Source organism: Balaenoptera borealis, assembly GCF_965194805.1.
Source record: "Balaenoptera borealis genome assembly, chromosome: 16".
In the NCBI taxonomy this organism is placed as follows: Eukaryota; Metazoa; Chordata; class Mammalia; order Artiodactyla; family Balaenopteridae; genus Balaenoptera; species Balaenoptera borealis.
The window spans coordinates 64,592,494-64,608,503 of NC_138872.1; the positions used below are offsets into that span (position 1 = coordinate 64,592,494).

Sequence of the window (16,010 nt, forward strand, 5' to 3'; positions counted from 1 at the left end):
ATCATTTGAAGAGCTTCCAGACAGGCATAAAGGGCTATAACAAAGATAACGTTATACCCAGTTAAAAGTCTGAAGTGTCTCAGACCCTCCTTGAGATTCAAGGCCAGAGCTGGGTATGGACCTTCAAGGTACTTAAGCAGCTTCTCAAGGTGCAACACCCAGAAGAAAATGCTAACTGGATTTATGGGGCACGTTATTGAAAAACCCAATGACCATGTGTCATAATTTAATATGCTGAAGGAGAAGCAAATGGCGCTAAAGGCTTTGTATTCACTAGATAGACCCTGAGCCTGATTTATGTGTTGAGTGCAAATTCCTTCCAGGGGTACGCAGAATGACAGGTCTACACTACCTTTTGTGTCTTTGCTTCTTGACTCCTTCCTTTGTATCTGAAAGGATTCTCTAGGCAGTACAACTTTTGCAATATCATCACTGCTTGGTACATCTGTGCTGAGAGCTGGACATAAAGGTATACCAGAGGTGGAACCACACCCATGAAATGGGACACAGCCACTGCTGGACATTGTTAAAATACTTTGGAAGGAGATATCATTTCCCCTGTCTTTCTGTAAGGGTTGCTTTCAAGATATAACAAGCCATTTATTTATTCTTCTAACACTTATTGACAACCATTAAGAAACAGACTCTGCTAGGCATTATGGTTACAAAAACATAAGATGTAGCTCCCACCTTCAATGTTACTCACAGAGTAGTGGAGACTGAGCATATTAGAAAATGTACTAAAATAGGAGTGGAAAGACCTCGGTTCTAACCTACCTGGACCACCTATCTATTCAAACTCAAGCTTATCACTTACCCTCTTTGATCCCCAGTTTTCTCATCTGAAAGATGCAGATCATAGTAAATCTACATCTATACCAAAGGCCATTAGAAAGCTCAAACCATCTAGAGTAAGTAGAATTGCGTGCTTCACAGCACTCTATAAATTCAGTATGATTCGCACATTCACAATCATTATCATACATTTCTTGAGCATCAGTTATTTGCAGGCTCATGCCAAAGACTTAAGATTTGAATCTACTGTAGTGTTTTAGACTTCAAATAGATTCCCATTTGTTTTACTCTGCTAGGGCTGTATAACAAAATACCACAGAGTAGGTGGCTTGAACAACAGAAATTTATTTTCTCACAGTTCTGGAGGCTGGAAGTTCAAGATCAAGGTCTGGCAAGGTTGATTTCCAATGAGACCTCTCTGCTTGGCTTGTAGACGACACCTTCTTACTGTGTCCTCACATGGCCTTTTCTCTGCGTGCATGCACGCTTGGTGTCTCTTCCTCATTAAAAGGACACCAGTCTATTGGACTACACCCTCACCACCTTATGATCTCTTTCAACCTTAATTACCTCTTTAAAGGCCCTATCTCCAAAGACAATTACATTTGTGGGTTAGGGCTTTAACCTATGATCTAGGGGGAAACACAGTTCAGTTCATAACACTCTTCAAACTGACTAAATCAATAAGAGGGTTACTTATCATGACATAACAGGAAGTCGACAGGGGAAGAGAACTTCAGGGTTGGCTTAACACTGACATCAGGAACCCAGAACTTCTCTCCACACTGTGCTCCTGCCCCACTTCACAGAATGGGTTTCACCCCCAGCCTGGCTCCCCTCACTGACATGGTTGCCTGTGGAAACTGGGCAGTGGGCGTCTTTAATTCAAGTACAATGAAGGAGGAAAACGGGGTCTTCTTTCCCAGAAGCCCTCAGTAAGTCCCTCCTGGCATCTCATCGGCCCAGATTTGCATGGGCCCGCCCACCCCTGAACCAATCACTGACGAGGGGAAGAGACCTACTGGGCTTACCCTGGATAAACCACCTGGAGGGAAACGGATGTGTGGGGTGCACCCCAGGGCCCGCCGTGCTTCCTGTCCTCAAGGACTTTATATTCTAAAGATGAAAAGGCAAAGTATCTTTGAAAAGGGGATACTGGGAGGGTAGATTTTTCTTTTTAATTTTTCACTTTTCTTTGTGTACATATACTCTCTGCAACCATCTGGTTAGAAAAGACAAAGTTTGGAAGTTGATTTCAAACGAAGAAAAGAAGATTGTTTGATGGGGAAATGGTGCAGCTGTGACAAAGTTTTTACCTCTTCACTAGAGAGGGGAAGGAACCCCTTTCTGGGCTTTCATGTGCCAGTGGCTGTGTTGCTGGATTGTAATCTCATTTTATCCTCACACCCTACCTAGAATACTGGTAGGATGAACATTATTCACATTGCGGAAGAAACAGAGGCCCAGAGGTTCAAAAAATGTGTTCAAGGTCTCACAGCCCCAGTGTGTCTGACTCCACATCCATGTTATTTCCAGGATATTATGATGATTCCTAAAGACAGTTGGAGACCTTCCCTCCACAATTTCCCCCCTTTTATAATAGCTACAACAGTAACAATAAGTACAATTTATTGAGCACTCACCATGTGTCAGGCATTGTACAGAATATTTAAAACATGATAGCAACCAGAAGTATAATTTGTGAAAATTAGTAAACAGAAACCTCATTTTAAAATGGAGTCAGGAGACCAGAAGGGGGAGCTCTCACTCCCTACCACTCAACCTCAACTGCAGACCCAACAGGAAGGGACAATCCTGGCATCTCCAACAGAAAGAAGGTTACCACTTTACAACCCATTCTTCATTTCTGACAGCACCTCCCAACTCCCCCTTCTACTCTATAAAAGAATGGTTTCTTTGTTCCCTGGACTTACCTGTGGTTTGCCATACATTGCATGTATTGAATTGTACTTCTTTGCTGTTCCTGAATAAGCCAATTTAGCTGATAAAATAAATGACTGTTTTAGGTCAACACATGTATTTAACCACTCCAACCCCCAAAAAGATGCATGCACTAGGGCTTCATGGAGAAAAGTAAAATTCTTATAAAGACTATTTAAAAAGCCTGAATGATGTAAGACAAATACCATGTTTGTGAATATAATAATTTAATATTGTAAAGATATTAATTTTCTCCCAACATTAATCCATGGATTTAATGAAGTTCTAATGAAAATTCCAGCAGAATTTTTTGAGGAATTGGAAAAACTGATTCTAAAATGTATATGGAAATTTAAAAGGCATGAATATCTAAGGTAATTTTGGAAAATGGGAGTAACGATTTATTTTACTAAATATTAAGACATCTTACTAAATCATAGTAATTCTTTTAAGTGTGGTATAAATATATTGATGAAGCAGCATAGAGATTCCAGAAACACTCCTACATATATAGGAGACTTGTTGTCATAGCCCAATAAGAAAAAATGAATTATTTGGTAGATTTTCATGGGGAAATCGGTTCACTGTGTGGGAAAAATAAAATTGGATTCCTTCCTTCACATCTGAATGTGAAAGACAAATTATAAAAGTAATCAAAGAAAATGGAGGAAATATCTTTGCAACTTTAGAAGTGGGCAGGTTCCTAAGCAATTTCTAAAAAGAGTCAGCCATAAGGGGAAATCATGAAGTGTTTGATTACATTAAAATTGAGATTTCTGCTCAGAAAAGAACATCATCCACACATTTCACAACTTGTAGACTGTGAGAAGATATCTAAAACTGGGCTGACATTGATATCTAAAGAAACTCCTACTATCAAAAAAAATAAAAAATAAAAAGGCAAGAAAATTTTAGGAAACCCAATAGAAAAATGGGCAAAGTCTATGAAAAGAAAATTAATAGAAGAGGAAACACTAATGGCTCATAAGTATATGAAGAGATACTCAACCTCATTAGTAATCACAGAGAAGCAAATTAAACCAACAATGATATATCACTTTACACCCATCAGATCAGCAAAAATTACAAAGTTGGAGAACATCAAGTGCCAGGGAGAAGTGTCAACTAAGCAACTATTCCAAGTAGCAATCTCTCAGTACTCAGTGCAATTAACTATTCATCTGCCCAACAGTCCCCTGCCTGGATATGTGCCCCAGAGAAACTCTCCCACAAAACCATAAGGACGCATGCATAGGATGTTCACGGTAGCTTTCTCTCTGACAGCAAAGACTTCCATGTCCCTGTTCTTCTTCACTAGGTCTATGCACTGTGATCTATGCATACGTTGACTCATAGGCCACAGTCAGAATTTAATTAATTAGATTTACATAGAACAAATGAAGAGATGTCAAAAATATAGCGTTGAGCGGAGGAAAGTAAGGTTTAGGGCCCCAAACCATTTATGTAAACTAATCAAAAACATATGTAAACAACTCTATATATTTTATCAATTATGTACATACAACTACATTAACATATGAATGGAGAACTGGGAAATGGGAAAGCGGATATTCTGGATACTAGAAGGACTGCCTATAAGAGAGTTTAAGGAGACATGAGGATGGAGGAGAACACGTAATAAAAGGAAATAAAAATGTGAGGGGCTTGCTCTGACCAGTGAATATGAATAAATCTACTCCGTGCCCCTGCAGTACCAAGCTTGCTCACCAAAATTGTGGGGAAAATGCTTTGTGTGCATTATCTCATTTAACCCTCACCAAAAACGCTATGAGGTAAGTATCACTGTTTGTCCCATTTTGTTTAGAAAATTAAGTCTCAGGGAGGGTAAGGAGTTTGCCCAAGACCACGGAGCAAGTAAGTGGTAGGAGGTGAATCTGTAACAGGGCTCTGTGCCTCCAGATCCTGTGCTTTCAGCATCACGTTCCACCGCCTGTGCTCAAAGAAGCCCTTACTAGAGTTCAAAGTGGTGGAACATAACAAAATGCAAGTGTATTAAATTACTTCACTCACGTCTCACTCTCCTGAGAATCTAAGATGTTCCCTGATACAGGCTTATTTTTAGTGGAGTAGCAACACCTGACGAAGCAAAACAACCTGAGCTCAACAATTTCACAGCTTCGAATGAAAAACAAAGCCTCAACAAAAACTGTTCCTTGTGGCCCATCTTTTTGCATGAGGCAGCAACTTGTACCATAGACCATTATTTCCCACATAAGCTGCGTAAGATTTTCAATGCCAAGTGTACAGTTGTATGAGTCAAAATCTACATAAACTCAATACAACATTTTGCTTCAGTTTAATGAAAATCCCAAGAGTAAATTTACCTTCCAAAATTATAGTATAGCAGAAAATGCAGTCTTGGAACTCCCTGAGAACCAAGTATTGATAGCCTTAGATAATACATGGCACATTGTCTGTGCTTGATAAATGTTGAGTGGGTGGGTAAAATGAGTGGCTAGATGGGTGGAGGATGGGTGGATGAGAGAGCGAATGGGTGGATGGATGGATGGATGGATGGATGAATGGATGGGTGGATGATGCATGGATGGATGGGAGGGTGGGTGAGTGAGTGAGTAAATTATATGCATCTTGACTCCATGGCTGGAAATTTTAACTAATGACAGAACCTACATGCATTCATGAGTACATCACAGTGATTACAGTATTTTACCCTCTTCCAAAAAAAAAAAAAATGTCCTTGAAAATCTTAGTGCTATTTTAAGCTGGTATTTTCTCTTAACTTTCAGAAAACTCATTAATCTGCCGATGTCTACTCCAAAAGTACAAGCAGCCTGGAGGATGACAGCAGTGTGACTTACTTCAAAAACCATCCTAGGGACCCTGAAGACTTTGGAAATTGCTTCTTGTCTTTTCTTCCCTTGCATTTTTGCCTAGTGTTAGTGTAGGGAGGAAAGATGAAGTGAAAACTCATCATTAGCTTAACAGAATGTCAGAGCTTTCAAACAGAGAGAGCTACATCGAACCCTGGGCTCAGCTCCCATGTTCTTAAACGCCCTGGGAAATGTCTTTCCTTGAGCTGTCCTTCAGAGCTGTAGGTTTCATCTAAACAGAGTCCCAGCTTCCACTGCTACACACCTAACTCATGTCTCCCTCCACACTCTGAGCTTGTGTGCCTTTCTTTACACGCTCCTTACACAGCCAGAGTCACCGGAATTCCAGATCAAATGTGTCCATGATATAGACCAGGCTCAAGAGACCACAGACTCAGAAGTAAAAAATTACAATTCAGATTCCTAAAACAATTGTTTCCATTTCTATAAAAGATTTCCCCACTGGAGTCATTTTCACTTGAGCTTTGTCCAGCACCATTAAGCAATGTTCTGCCTGCTCACAAGTTATAAGGGGTTCAAGTACAGATTCAGTAACACAGATGCAGCTTTCTTTCACAAAAATGTCTATGCTGTTTTCTTTGTGGCAACCCAGCCGAATATAGCCTTCATTAACCTACCTATATTGAAACATATGAAAAGACTGAAGACTCCTCTCTTTAGCATATATAATATCTTTCTCAATTCTCAATTGAAGGAGGAAATTTCAGGATTATAGGATTATATTTTATGAATGCTAGCTCCTGGCCATCCTCAGCTTAAATTTTCTCCTGTGTAAATGGAAAGAAAATGCTCATCTTACTAAGTTGTTGTAAAGATTCCTTTATTCAGGAAACAGTTTTTGAGAACCTACTCCATGCAAGGCTCTGGAGTGGGGATCAGGAATCAAAGAAAACACAGAGTACATCAAGTCAGGAATTTCACAGGTGAGAGAGATGCACAGACCAACACTAACAATACAAGTGCTCGTGTAGGAAGGAAGGAAACTAGATTCAGAGTCATTCAGGCTGGGTTGAAATCTTGCTTCCACCACTTCCTCGTTGTAGGACAATGGGGAAATTACTTAACCTTTCTGAGCCTCAGCTTATCCATGGAGATAACAATGCCTTTCTCCTGATTTTATAAGGATTAAATTAGATACTACTTGATGACACTTAGCACAGTGCCCAGCCCGTAAAAATTATTAAGTAGACAATGACATTAAGTGCTATGGGGAACACAAGTTGATATGAGTACACATAAGTGAAGCACAGTGCTTGATATGCAGAAGGCTCACTGTAAACTAAATCCATACTGATTATTAGTCTGTACCCCTGTCTACCTCATCTCTTCTCCCACAAATAAGGTCATTACCTAATTTGAGCAAGGCAAGGAAAGAGCTAGAAATGGACCCAAGACCTTAGAGGTACAAAGCTTAGAGAAGATCCCAATAGCTGGCTGCCTGCAATTCTCAGGTTGAACTCTCCCTGGGGCAGAAAGAAGCACAACTGCATTCAGAAGGGACCACTGAACGACTGGGCCAAGGTAGGGGAGGACAGGGCATAGCACAGGTAAACACCATATCTCAGAGCATAGATACAGGACAACCATCACTCATTCTAGCAATGAGAATTCTTGGAAAGACAGGAGATAGGCTAAGCCAAGACCCTCTGATGAGCTATGGACTGGTGCATTTGCTCCAGCCTGAAGACAGTCCATCATCCAATGGTGACCGCTGACAAGAGAAGGAAAGAGAGCTCATTGTATTATTATTATTATTATGGACACGAGTAATGCTGCTGCTGAACACACTCTCCTATGCATGAGACTTTACTGAAAGTTGGAAAACACAAGTGTTTAGGATTCTGTTGGAGGCAAGTGACAGAAACCCGACTCAAACTGATATAAGCAAAAAAATAAAATTTATTAGCTTGCCTAATTGATGGATAAGACCTCAGGCGTAGCTAGATTCAAGCATTAGAGTGACAGCATCAACTATCTTCTGCATCAAGAATCTGTCCTGGGGACTTCCCTGGTGGCGCAGTGGTTAAGAATCCGCCTGCCAATGCAGGGGACACGGGTTCGATCCCTGCTCCAGGAAGATCTCACATGCTGCGGAGCAACTAAGCCCGTGCACCACAACTACTGAGCCTGCGCTCTAGAGCCCGTGAGCCACAACTACTGAGCCTGCGCTCTAGAGCCCATGAGCCACAACTACTGAGCCCACGTGCTGCAACTACGGAAGCCCGTGCACCTAGAGCCCATGCTCCGCACAAGAGAAGCCACTGCAATGAGAAGCCTGCACACCGCAATGAAGAGTAGCCCTGATCGCCGCAACTAGAGAAAGCCCGCACACAGCAACGAAGACCCAACACAGCCAATAAATAAATAAATAATTTTTAAAAATCTGTCTTCCTCCATTTCTTGACAGTTTTTCTGTTTTGTCTTCCTCCAAGAGTTTCTCCCCGTGGAGAGGAAAGGTAACCAAAAACAGGTTTATATCTTGTTCTTTAAAGAATTCCAATCAAAAAAGTTCTCTTTCCCAATAATTGTGGTAAAAGTCTCAGGATTCGCACTGGCTCTGATTGGTCCAACTTGAGTGACGATGCTTTGATTGGCCAGGTCTGGGTCATATGCCCACCTATAGCACTAGAAATAGATCAGGTCCATCTGAGCCACCAGCCCTCAAAGGAAAATGGGATGTTATTACTCAAAGAGGGGGCATGAATCTGTGGACAGGTTAAAAACTCCAGATGTCCACTACACCTTCCCACTGCTCTTTTTCTAGGCATCCATAGGACATCTGAAACCGTTATCAAAAGTTAACCAATCTCAGATGATGGCAGCAGGGGTAAAAAGAGAAACAGACTCAGAAATGCCATTACGGAGTTAATTGTATGAAGTGTATCACCCTAATTGATCATGCAGCATTTAACCTCGAGAACACCAAGCCTCCAAGTCTTTTTTGACAAATGGGAGGCAAGGTTTACAAAGACTAGCAGATATGACTGTGACTTACAAAATAAAAAAAGTAAACAAGGAACACAATTTGACATGATTTAATAAGAGATTTGTTCCTACCACTTCCCGTGGGAAGCTCGGCACATTTTCTTTCCACTGACAGTTATTATCTCTATCTTTATTGAACAAAGGCAGTGAAACACAGCTGCCGAGGATCAGTAAAGAAAATAATTCTTTTATTAATAAGACTGTTATTAGCAGGGAAAAAAAAATCCATGTTTGGGGGTTTGCTCTGAAGTTACAGGCCATTTCAAAGAAATACAGCTGACTAGTGCCAACATTATTTCAGGCAATTTCATGATCAAATTGTCCTATTAGGTTGTTTAAAATTTTTATAGAGATTGTAAATCAGAACTATTTTCTATTTGCCCTAAATATTTAGGTGCTACAGGGAAAGCAGATCAAATTAAAGGGTATTGTGCACATTTCTTACTGGGATCTCCCAGGGATATTAATCACTCCACTTGCACCACAGAGTTCTTCAGTAAACTTGTTTGTGAAAACATCATCTGACGCTTCTCCAGCACCCTCACTAAAGGGATGATTTGGGTTGCAACAGTAGTGCCAAGTTCTTTTCATCTTCAAATTAGGGACCACGTGCCAAAATTCAAAGAACACTCCTCAAAGTTTCCCCAGAGAGCCTATAGGAATACGTTTTGAGCTACTTTATTCCATTGCTTCAGCCCCGAATAATACCATGGGACAAGAATCAGAAGAAGATGGGAGAAACAAAGATCTGTAGCCATTCTGGAAGGAATTCTTCTTTCTTTTTAGAAGCAGAGGGTCAATATCCATCAAACTTTAACATGCATATCCCTTGATCTAGCAATTTGTTTAGAGATTTAACCTACTCATACACTCACACATGTGCATAAAGATAGATGTTCGAGGATATTTAATGCAGCCTTGGTTATAGTAGCAAAAGATTGGAAACAATCCAAATGTCTTTCAGTATGGCTCTGATTAAATAAATTATGGCACAGCCTCACAATGGAAAACAATGCAGCCATTTAACAGAATGAAATGGGTCTAGCTAAACCGAGATGGAACTACCTCTAAGACATGCTGTTAAATAGAACAAAAAAAAAAAAAAGGAAAGCACAGAGGAACAAGTATAGTAGAATGTCATTTTGTATTTTTTTAAATGTATGCAAATATTTGGTTGTACACACAGAGAATACCTCCAGATAAAAAAAAGCAAAAAAAAAGCAGTATTTGCCTCTGTAGAAGGAAATAGGGACCAGCTTTATTTTCACTGTTACATCTTCTAGTACTACTTTTTTTTAGCACTACTTTTTAAAGCTTTTACCACTTGTGCACATGTAATTTTTTAAGTAAAATTTTAAACAAAAAGAAGTATGGTGCCTTGCAAGAAATCTAACAAGAAATATAAAAGATTTCTTGGAAAAAAACAGTAAAACTATCAGACATTTTTGAAGAAGTGCACCATTTCCTTGGGTGGTGTGAAAGATTGAATTATTGTTCCCCACTCTTCGCTCCTTCTGTTAGCAGAATGAAACATCCTTGTACCTTTGCAATCTTCCCACTGTGGGTGGAGTGTTCTTCCTGATGCACTGTTAGTCTTGGCCATGTGACTTTCTCTGACCAGTAGTGTTAGTGGATGTGACGTAAGTGGAGGCTTTAAATGTGCCTCTGGGATTTAGCTTGATCTCTTGCACTTCTGCCATCTACCATGAAAAGATCAAACCCTGGGTAGCCATTGGCCCTAGAATGGGGAGATATATAGAGCAGACCTGGACCAACCCATAGCCTGGAATCAAGCCAAGCTAATCCAACAGAGCCCAGCAGAACCATATCCTACATGCAGACCTGTGAGTGAGAAAAATCATTCTTGTCTAAACAAAGATTTGGAGGGATGTATGTTATGCAGCTTTATTGCAGCTGAATCTGCCTGATACTTATGAGAAGACTAAATTACTTCCTTTGGCTCTCTCCCACCTCTTCTAGGAAATTGTTCCTGATTAACCTCACCCCACTCTAGACTGTGATCTCTTCAATGACAGCAACTGTGTGTTATTCATCCCTGTGTCCCTAGACTTCTGCACAATGCCTGGAACAGAATTTAGGAACTCAAAAAATCCTTCTCTGACCACCCTATCTAAAGTAGTCCCCTCTACCCAACAGTTAATCTCTACCACATCACACAGTTTATGTACTTCAGCCTATTAATCACAACCTGTAATTACCCTACTACCTTGTTATCTTGTCTCCCTCACCAGAATATAAACTCCCCAGAGGAAATGACTCAAGGAATGGAAAAAAGAAAGAATATATGACTTTCTCACTCTGATTTGCGTAACATTCAGACATCTGTTTTACCACACTCTCCAAATTTACTAGCCTGCCCTTCAAGACCTTTCAAAAGCTGGCCCCAAACTGTTTCCAGTCCTATCAGCCATTGTTCCCCTTAGGCAGTACCATGGAATTTTTCACTGTTTCCCACCCACTACCCACTCTTTTCCTTTTTCTGCGACATTATCCATGATGTTCCCTCTGACATAAGTGCTCTTCTCTACCATCCCTGCTTAGCTAAATCCTGACCATCTGTATTATTTTGAATTAGATTCAGCTATGAATAACTGTAAAACTCAAAACGACAGTGGCCTAAACAAGATAAAAGTTTATTTAACCCTTTTGTTTAATACATTGTAGTCAGAATAAGATTGGAAAGGTAATGTATGGCTTCACAGAAATAAGATCCTCCTAGTTTATTGCTCTGCCATGGATTTCTTCCATTCCTAATTTTACTTCATTGTCCAGTATGGCTGCTGGAGCTCCAGCTATTACATTCTCATTCCAGTCATTAGGAAGGAAGGAAGCTGGAAGAAGAGCATGCCTCCTTCCTGTAAGGAAACTCCCCAAGAATCACACACACCCTTTCACTTAGGTGTCATTCGACAAAACTTAGTTGCATGAATACATCTAGCTGCATGGGAAACTGTATCGGTTACTTTTGCTATGTCGCAAACCACCACCTCGTAACAGTAGCTTAAAATAATAAGCATTGATTTAACACGTGATTCTGTGGGTTGGCAATTTGGGCTGGTTTCAGATGGACAGTTTTTTGGTCTTCACTGGGCCTATTCATATACCTGCAGTTAGCTGTCTGGTTGGCTGGGTGCTGGCTGGTGTAGGACAACCTCAGTTAGGACAGTTTCTCTCTGCTCCAAGTGGGCTCCTATCCTCCAGAAAGCTAGCTCTGGCTTGTTCACGTGGTGGTTGGGCAGGAGTCCAAGAGGTTACATGGAAGCATGAAAGGTCACTGGAAGCCTAGGCTTGGAATTGGGACAATGTCACTTCCATCCCATTGCATTGGCCAAAGCAAGTCACAAGTGTGGCCTGGATTCAAGAGTGGGGACAGAGACTCTACCGCTAAATAGGAGGGGATACCAAGTCACATTGCAAGAGGATATGCCTACAGGAAGGGGAATTATTGTGGACGTTGCCGCAAGCAATTTTCCAAAGAACTGTAGTCTTTATTCTGTGTGTGTGGCGGGGGGTGAGGACCCAGCTAAAAATTAGATTCTATTACTATGGAAGTAGAGGGGAGTAAATATTGGGAGACAGCCTGCATTCTTTACGACACCAACTTTCAAAGCCCAGTTCCAAATGTACTTCCTCCTCCTAGAAGCCTTCCTTGAATCATCAAGCTAGAATTCTAACCACTAAAGACTTATACCTGTATGTTTTATGGCCTTTGCATAACTAACTACCTGGAGGGATGTTGGCCCATCAGTGCCTGTGCAGGGTGGTAGAATGCGAGCCCTTAGCCATCTTCTGAAGGCTCCATGAGTTTGGACACCATCTTTACTGAGATACTAACATTTCTGTTGAAACAAGTGTCTTTACTATTTGAAAGTAATAAATCTCTTGTTTAAATAGCGGGAGTATGGAACTTTTACCCTTGTTTTCAGTAAACCCACAAGAAGTACAAAGAATCCACGTGATCCAAGGATAATAGGTCAAATACTGAAATCTGGAAGGAATCCCTTAGCACCCAGAGCGTAAAGAGAAATATACACTCCTCATCAGAGAGGGTGCTGTAATTAGCCCATGGATTCGTTGGCATTTTCTTTCTTCCTTTGTAATGTTTTTTCCTCTCTGTGTGGCTGGAATATAAATCAGTAGCCTAGAGTCCTTCTGGTTAATAAGGTTCTCATTTGGGAGGTTGCAGCCCAGGAGGCTATTAAAAAGAGAAAGAAACGCTTCTTCTATAAACATTTCCTGCCAGCTGCTAAGGGCTGAAGGGGAGGGAGGGTGCCGGGGTGACAGCACAGAACAGGACCATTAAGGGAAGAAAATCTGTAAAGAGTAAGAATTCTTGGTCCGTGTCTCTGGCAGATGATCCATGAATAGAAGTCCAACGAATGAAAAGAAAACCCCTGGGGGAGGAAGAACAAGCGTTCTTGTTCAGGGAAGAAGATCCATTTGGATCAGGGAAGAGAGCCTTCCTCTGATCCAAATGGGCCACTGCTGTCCAAAGTGCAGCAGGAAATTGAAATCCCGGCAGGTGCTTCCAGAATGTTTAAGAATGAATACCTGAACTTTAAAAGCTGCAGGAGGGGTGACCTCATGCCTCAGCATCCTCCATCAACTCCTAGAAGAGGAAGAATAAGAGCTTGTGCTTGCTGGGTTATCACTGTGTGCCAGCACCACGTTAAGCATCTCACATGCAATAATTATCTCAACTGACCTTCACCACAGTGCCATCAGGCTGGAGCTATTATTATCCCCATTTTACCAATGGGCCTGGCGATGCTCCTAACTTGCCCAAGGTCATTAGGTGAACAAGCAGAAGAACTAAAGTTCAAAACCAGTTTCTCTGACTGCATAGGCCATACTCTTGGACCTCTGTACCATCCCAAAGAGGAAGTGTGCCAGATCTTATCACAGAATCATCTATCTCCAAGATTACCCAGGGGAGGAGACTGTTGGGGGAGACAGTCTTTTTCATTGAAGAGCTCCTGAACTTTGGGAGAAGACATCTGAGGATCTACAAATAAGAATTAAGCAATAACAACAACAATAATAAATGGAGTAATTATGTTGTGCCAGGCACTGGGCCGTTACATATATTATCTCACTTAATCCTCTGACATAAGAATTATCATCTCCATTTTAGAGACGAGAGAACAGAGGCACAGAGAAGTTAAGTCACATGGCCAGGCTCTCACAGCCAAGGAGCAGCAGAGCTAGAATTCCAGCGCAATTCTGAAGCCGAAGAGCAAGCTCATTGCCAGTCCCAGGTGCCTCTCTGCACAGGTGGGTGATTCAGTCAGTCACTGCTTTATTTATCCCTCAAATATAAATTCATATTCACTGTGTTTGGGAATTTCTGAGATTGGGAGGGGCTAGAAAGGAAAACTTTAAGTTTCTGTTTGACTAAAGGAGAACAGTTGCTGGGATGAAAAGGAAGTCAGGAAGGGAGAGGATCTGAGGGACAAGGTGAGAAGTATAAAAGGTTTCAACCTAGGCAGTCAGGTCTAACATCTTTGATTGGAAATCAATTTGGGCATGGCTGAACTGTGCATGGGCTGGATGGGGGGTGAGACAGGGTTGGAAAAGGGGGAATACAGGAAAAAAGAGGCAAGAATGGAACCGAGGAGAAGGGTGGAGTCATGACCATGTGGGGGGCGCAGGTCTCCGAGGCATCAGGATGGTGCAGTGGTCATGACCTGGGACACTGGGGTCAGACTGCCTGGATGCAAACCCCAGCTCCTTCCCATACTACTCTACTTCTCTTAAGGCCCTTTTCCTCTCTGATGTTTGCTTTCCTGGTCAGTAAAAGAGGGACAAGTATTGTTCCCTCTCATAGAGTTGCTGTGAGGATTCAGTGAGAAAATGAAAGTAAGTGCTTGGCAAGGTGCCTGACTCCACGCTCAGTACATGGTGATTATTCCTATAATGCATCCCCAGGGCTCTGCTAAACCTGGAATTGAAACAGTGAAGAGTAAAGTCCATGGTAGTGATAAGAATAATAATAACAACAATAACATTCTTGTATGTATTAGTTACCTATTGCTGCATAACAAATGACCCCAAAATTTAGCAACTTAAAACAATAAACAGTTATTATCTCACAGTTTATATGGATCAGGATTCTGAGTTTAGCTTATCTGGGTGCTTTCTGGCTCAAGATCTCTCACGAAATTGCAATTAAGGCACCAGATACTATGATCAGATTTGAAGGTTCAACTGGGGGATCTCCTTCCAAGTGCATTTAAGTGGTAGTTGGTGGGCCTTGATCCCTTGCCACATGGACCTCTCCACAGGACTGATTCATGGTATAGTAGCTGGCTTCCCCCGGGACAAGCAATCCAAGAAAGAGCATCCAAGACAGAAGTCATGTGACAGCGCATCACTTCTGCCATATTTAATTCATTAGCAGTAAGTGAGTAAGTCCAGCCAACCCTAAAGGGGAGGACATTACACAAGGGCATGAATACCAGGAGGTGAAGATAACTAGGGGTCACCATATGCGGGATGCCTGCCACATGGTATGTTCAATAAGGTCACAAAACCCTTCAGTCATCCTATCACCTAATCTCTTAACATATGACCTGCTTTCTCACTGAAAATGATGTTGTAAATTGAGTTCTCAATCATTCTCAAGGATATGGAATCAAGGTAAAAACGTAGTTTTCAAGCTTTTTGGTGACGTAAACACAACCCCAAATAAAATCTTCTTCAGTGGGTGCATGGATAAACATATTGCTTTGTATTTACAAAATCAAATACTACTCAGCCAAAATTTAGAACCGGAAAAGAAGCACTGATACACACAAAAACACAGATGAACAGCCAAAGCATTATTCTGAATGAAAGACTCCTAACACAGGTGTACATACTGTATGATTGCACTTACAGGAGACTCTAGGAAAGAAAAATGTAATGTATTATGATAAAAATGGATTAGTGGTTGCCTGAGACAAGGGGTGAGGGTTAAGGAATAGCTGGGAAGAAGTGTATGGGAATCTTTGGGGTGATAGAAATGTTCTATATCCTCATTGTTGAATCTTATTAAATTATACACTTAAAATGGGTACATTTTAATTATTGTAAATTGCATCTCAATAGAATTGAAAAATACTGAACTGTTCTGATCACAATAAGGATGTGTGTCCATCCTATCATAAGTAAACAAATAAGAGGGCTGTGAATAGTTCAATGCTGATGATACACATCGAACCACAGAGCATAATCCAAGTCTGGGCACCTGCTCTCCAAATAAAGTGTAGGGAAAGATTTGGAGTAGCTCTTCCACGTGATGCTGTGTAAAACCACTGTGCACACACCCCTTTTATACCTACAATAAAAATCTACCTTAGTTCTCACGGTTTCTGAAGTAAACTGTGCCTCTGTGAAGGAAAGAAATACTTTTCT

The 16,010-nt window shown here is 41.1% G+C and overlaps 1 protein-coding gene across 6 annotated transcripts in view; it reads right to left on the bottom strand.

The window, feature by feature from the left end:
* The window catches only part of RPS15A (ribosomal protein S15a), a 399,535-nt gene that overhangs the window by 241,360 nt on the left and 142,165 nt on the right, over window positions 1-16,010 (bottom strand). Inside the window, exon 6 of one of the 6 annotated variants that reach the window (XR_014236121.1) lies at window positions 13,167-13,224. The exons of the other annotated variants lie outside the window; for them this stretch is intronic. The gene's annotated coding sequence lies outside the window, so the exon portion shown is untranslated. The remainder of the gene's footprint in view (window positions 1-13,166; window positions 13,225-16,010) is intronic. 6 annotated transcript variants of the gene reach the window in all.